We start from the raw sequence: 5,600 nt of genomic DNA on the forward strand, positions 1-5,600 counted from the left end.
GGCAGGGCCTCCAAAACATGCCAACGTAACTTATGTTTCTCCCTCTCTGTCTCCCTACGTCTCTCTCTCACCCTCTCTCCCTCTGTTCCCATCTGGACCCAATGTGTTGGTCTACTCTGCCATCAACAATCCAAAAAAGCAAAACACTACATTGAGGAGAAAGGGATCAAGGTTTTGTCTGTAAATCCCTCTGGTTTTATGGCCTGAATTACAAGTACATGTGAAGTGCGTGTTCATTTGAACTAGCTGGGTTGGATAGATTGTATACTGGCTGGATACTGGCTTTCACCCGTAGACTACTCCCCAACCCAATAATGTGGAGCTACAGTAACACTGAGAGGGCCTGCTGCTCCATTTCTATCCATTGGAGGGCAGTACCTACAAGCTTGTTCTGTATGTGTCAATGGCTGTAAATGTAAGCAATAAGAACCGGGGGGGGGGGGGGGGGGGGGCAATATATGGCCAATATACCACGGCTAAGGGTTGTTCTTATGCACGATGCAACGCGGAGTGCCTAGACACAGCCCTTAGCCGTCGTATAACGACCATATATCACAAACCCCTGAGGTGCATTATTTCTATTATAAACTGTTTACCAATATAATTGGTATGGTATATGGTATATGGTCTGATATACCACGGCTGTCAGCCAATCAGCATTCAGGGCTCAAACCACCCAGTTTATAACAGTGCATATCATATATTTTTGCATATCCCAACTCCCCCTGAAACACCCGCAGGGAGTCAGGTCAAGGCCAGGGTCGCCATTGTACAGTGCACCTGGAGCAATTAGGGTTACGTTCCTTGCTCAAGGGCACAGCAACAGATTTTTTCACCTTGTCAGCTCCGGTCTTCGACTAGCAGCCTTTCGGTAAATAGTGCAATGCTTTAACCTTGAGGCAAACATTTGTTTTATTACTGTTTACCCTCAAATAATTTTCATATTAGGTTATTAAACATATATAATAATATATAATAATCTTCTATCATTTCCCCTTTCCCCTCTGCTACAGCCTCTGTGAAAACCACCACTGCCTCTGCTGTCTCTCAGGGCACTGCCAGTTCTACTACAGCCTCTGTAAGTGCTCTTCTCTGCTACAGCCTCTGTGAAAACCACCACTGCCTCTGCTGTCTCTCAGGGCACTGCCAGTTCTACTACAGCCTCTGTAAGTGCTCTTCTCTGCTACAGCCTCTGTGAAAACCACCACTGCCTCTGCTGTCTCTCAGGGCACTGCCAGTTCTACTACAGCCTCTGTAAGTGCTCTTCTCTGCTACAGCCTCTGTGAAAACCACCACTGCCTCTGCTGTCTCTCAGGGCACTGCCAGTTCTACTACAGCCTCTGTAAGTGCTCTTCTCTGCTACAGCCTCTGTGAAAACCACCACTGCCTCTGCTGTCTCTCAGGGCACTGCCAGTTCTACTACAGCCTCTGTAAGTGCTCTTCTCTGCTACAGCCTCTGTGAAAACCACCACTGCCTCTGCTGTCTCTCAGGGCACTGCCAGTTCTACTACAGCCTCTGTAAGTGCTCTTCTCTGCTACAGCCTCTGTAAGTGCTCTTCTCTGCTACAGCCTCTGTAAGTGCTCTTCTCTGCTACAGCCTCTGTAAGTGCTCTTCTCTGCTACAGCCTCTGTAAGTGCTCTTCTCTGCTACAGCCTCTGTAAGTGCTCTTCTCTGCTACAGCCTCTGTAAGTGCTCTTCTCTGCTACAGCCTCTGTAAGTGCTCTTCTCTGCTACAGCCTCTGTAAGTGCTCTTCTCTGCTACAGCCTCTGTAAGTGCTCTTCTCTGCTACAGCCTCTGGGACAACTCAGAACATTTCTTAACTAATATCATTACAACCATAAAAACATGGCAGAAACAAAACTGTATCAGTGTAACGGTTCTGTAACGACAGACGCTGGGCGACGAAAAGCAAGTACAGGGTGTGGATTTAATAATAAATAGACATGAAACAAAACAAGAACAGCGTCTGGACAGGAGAAACATAACTACATCAATGCTGACTCAGGAATGAAACGGAGGAAGTGACAGATATAGGGAAGGGAAAGGACATGATGGAGTCTAGGTGAGTACCATAATTAAGCACAGGTGCATGTAATGATGGTGGCAGGTGTGCGTAATGAGTGAACTGGTGACCTCGAGCACCGAAGAGGGGGAGTGGGAGCACGTAACAATCAGTGTCTTGATATGATGAAGATATTGTGAGTAATCAGATTAATCTATTTTTGTCTTGTTTCATTTTCAGGAGAGCTGATTGGTGTGTGGACTACTTGCTCAGGCAGACTGTGAAGGCCATGCAGGACATGGGCCCTGAGTCGGAGGAGACTGATTTTGAGGACTATGCAATGGACCCCACAGTTGGTACTCTTCTGGATGACTTCACCACCACCACCACCACCACTACTGACTTCTCTGATGCCATCCCCACCCAGGCTGCTCCCACTACAGTCCAACCTGCTGCGTGCCCCACCCAGGCTGCTCCCACTACAGTCTAACCTGCTGTGTGCCCCACCCAGGCTGCTCCCACTACAGTCCAACCTGCTGCGTGCCTCACCCAGGCTGCTCCCACTACAGTCCAACCTGCTGCGTGCCCCACCCAGGCTGCTCCCACTACAGTCTAACCTGCTGCGTGCCTCACCCAGGCTGCTCCCACTACAGTCTAACCTGCTGCGTGCCCCACCCAGGCTGCTCCCACTACAGTCTAACCTGCTGCGTGCCCCACCCAGGCTGCTCCCACTACAGTCCAACCTGCTGCGTGCCCCACCCAGGCTGCTCCCACTACAGTCCAACCTGCTGCGTGCCCCACCCAGGCTGCTCCCACTACAGTCTAACCTGCTGCGTGCCTCACCCAGGCTGCTCCCACTACAGTCTAACCTGCTGCGTGCCCCACCCAGGCTGCTCCCACTACAGTCTAACCTGCTGCGTGCCTCACCCAGGCTGCTCCCACTACAGTCTAACCTGCTTCCTCCAGTGCCAAGTCTGCTGCTTTCTTCACCCACATCCCAGTCTGCTGCCAGCCAACTCCACGCATGAAAAAAAACTTGATTGGTTTGATAAGTGGCATGAAAAAAAACTTGATTGGTTTGATAAGTGGCAACGCATCACTAGTTTCCATATAGGCTCTGCTGTACTCCAGACCTTTTTTTTATCTTCTTTCTAAAATTAGAGGCTTGATTCAATCAGATTGAGCATTAACCCACGGTTGCTCCTGTGCGTCACAAACCACTCACTTCCTTCCCACACACACTTGTTGAATCAATGTTGTTTCCACGTCATTTCAAATCAATTATGTTGAACCAACGTGGAATAGATGTTGAATTGACGCCTGTGCCCAGTGGGATATTTTCCCTACCGCGATAGAAACTGTAGGCTATTGCATCCTTTTCATGTTCATTTGGATGGGGGGAAACAAAGCTTATCAGTCTAATCGGGAGTAGGGCCTATAGCCTACAATAGAACATCACACATTCAGGTGTTTGAACTATTAACGCGGCTGCAGGAACTTCTGGCGCGGCTTCATGGGATTTGTTTGATATTGGCAGTTTAGGTGATAAGGTAGCACAAGGAGCCACTTGTGAATTTGACAGCTCTAACACAGCGCTAACGTTTCACATTTCTCATTAATAAATATACAATGATGTTTCTAGATTTCAACCAATTATTTGAATGACTTTTGATTGTCGGTCAATCATTCTTCACTTTTGATCATTAAATGACACTAAGTGTAAAACACATTAAGGACACTTGCTCTTTCCATGACAAAGATTGACCAGGTGAAAGCTATGATCTCTTATTGATGTCACTTGTTGAATCCACTTCAAGGACTGTAGATGAAGGAGGTTAAAGAAGGATTTTTATGCCATGATACAATTGAGACATGGATTGTGTATGTGTGCCACTCAGAGGGTGAATGGGCAAGACAAAATATTGAAGTGTCTTTGAAAGGGGTATGGTAGTTGGTGTCAAGCGTACTGGTTTGAGCAGTGGTGGAAAACGTTGTCAAATGTCATACTTGAGTAAAAGTAAAGATCCCTTAATAGAAAATGACTCAACTCAAATGTGAAAGTCCCCCAGTAAATTCTACTTGAGTAAAAGTCTAAAAGTATTTGGTTTTAAATATACTTAAGTATCAAAAGTAAATGGAATTGCTAAAATGTACTTAGAGGCAGTAGGGATAACCAGGGATGTTCTCTTGATAAGTGTGTGAATTGGACCATTTTCCAGTCAAAATGTAACGAGTACTTTTGGGTGTCAGTGAAAATGTATGGAGTCAAAAGTACATTACTTTCATTAGCAATGTAGTGAAGTAAAAGTAAAAGTTGCCAAAAATATAAATAGTAATGTAAAGTACAGATACCCCCCAAAACTATTCAAGTAGTACTTTCAAGTATGTTTTACTTAAGTACTTTACACCACTGGGTTTGAGTGTGCCAAGAACTGCAACGCTGCTGGGTTTTTCACGCGAAACAGTTTCCTGTGTGTATCAAGAATGGTCCACCACTCAAAGGACATCCAGCCAACTTGACACAACTGTGGGAAGCATTGGAGTCAACATGGGCCAGCATCCCTGTGGAACGCTTTTGACACTTTGTTTTGTCCATGCCACAATGAATTGAGGTTGTTCTGAGGGCAAACGGGGGTGCAACTCAATATTAGGACGGTGTTCCTAATGTTTTGTACACTCAGTGTACGTGGCTCTCAGAGGAAATTGTCATACATCCCACTTTGCACCCACTGGTTGAACCAATGTGGGATAAACAGTTTTCATTGTTTGTCAGCTTATAATAAATAAGGAATAATAAACACCTACATTAAGATTAGAAATGGGGAGGGATATTATAAATAAAGTAGGTATTTGCTTTCAACTGTCCAATCATCTCACATACGTGCAGATGAAGAAAACGAAACGAGGAGAGGAGAGGAAGACTAAGAAAGGAATCCTCTTCAGAAAGATTGAGATTCAGCCATACCGCTGTGTTACTGTGCCATGGTAGTTTCACTTTACTTTCTCCTATCAGCACTGTTAATAAAAAAAATAAAACGCACACACGCCTGCCCACAGGTCACCTGCCCACAATCCTTTCACTATGTTCTGTAATGACGTTATAATTACAGATACAGACAGGGGTTTATGTACATATACATAATCACACACGCTACGTTTATTAGTGATCCTATCATGCATATTAAGAAATCATTGATTGAACGAACCGTTTACGGATCCACAACCACTAGGTCGAGAATGTGGCTGTAATTCTTAGGGGAAATGCATGCAAGCAAACGTCATGGTGTTCCATTGAACCGTTCCGCCAGATGCCTCCACATCAGAATGTGACACCACCCAGAACGTTCTGATGATACGGTTCCATCAAACTACGCATCCCCATATCCACATAGCAATGTGTACAGTTTATTTGTTCATAAACTGCTGACCTTGCACACACACACACACACAGACACACACACACATACCCTTCGTGATCTATTTGACTTTCAGTATGAGGTACTGCCTGTTTAATTGAATAGGCCTGGAGCACTATATTTATTTATGACTCAAACAAACTGTTTAGGACCTTAGTATGTGGGCGTTGATTTGTTTTT

The sequence above is a fragment of the Oncorhynchus mykiss genome, chromosome 18, assembly GCF_057628025.1.
Source record: "Oncorhynchus mykiss isolate SJ-2025 chromosome 18, ASM5762802v1, whole genome shotgun sequence".
Classification (NCBI taxonomy): Eukaryota; Metazoa; Chordata; class Actinopteri; order Salmoniformes; family Salmonidae; genus Oncorhynchus; species Oncorhynchus mykiss.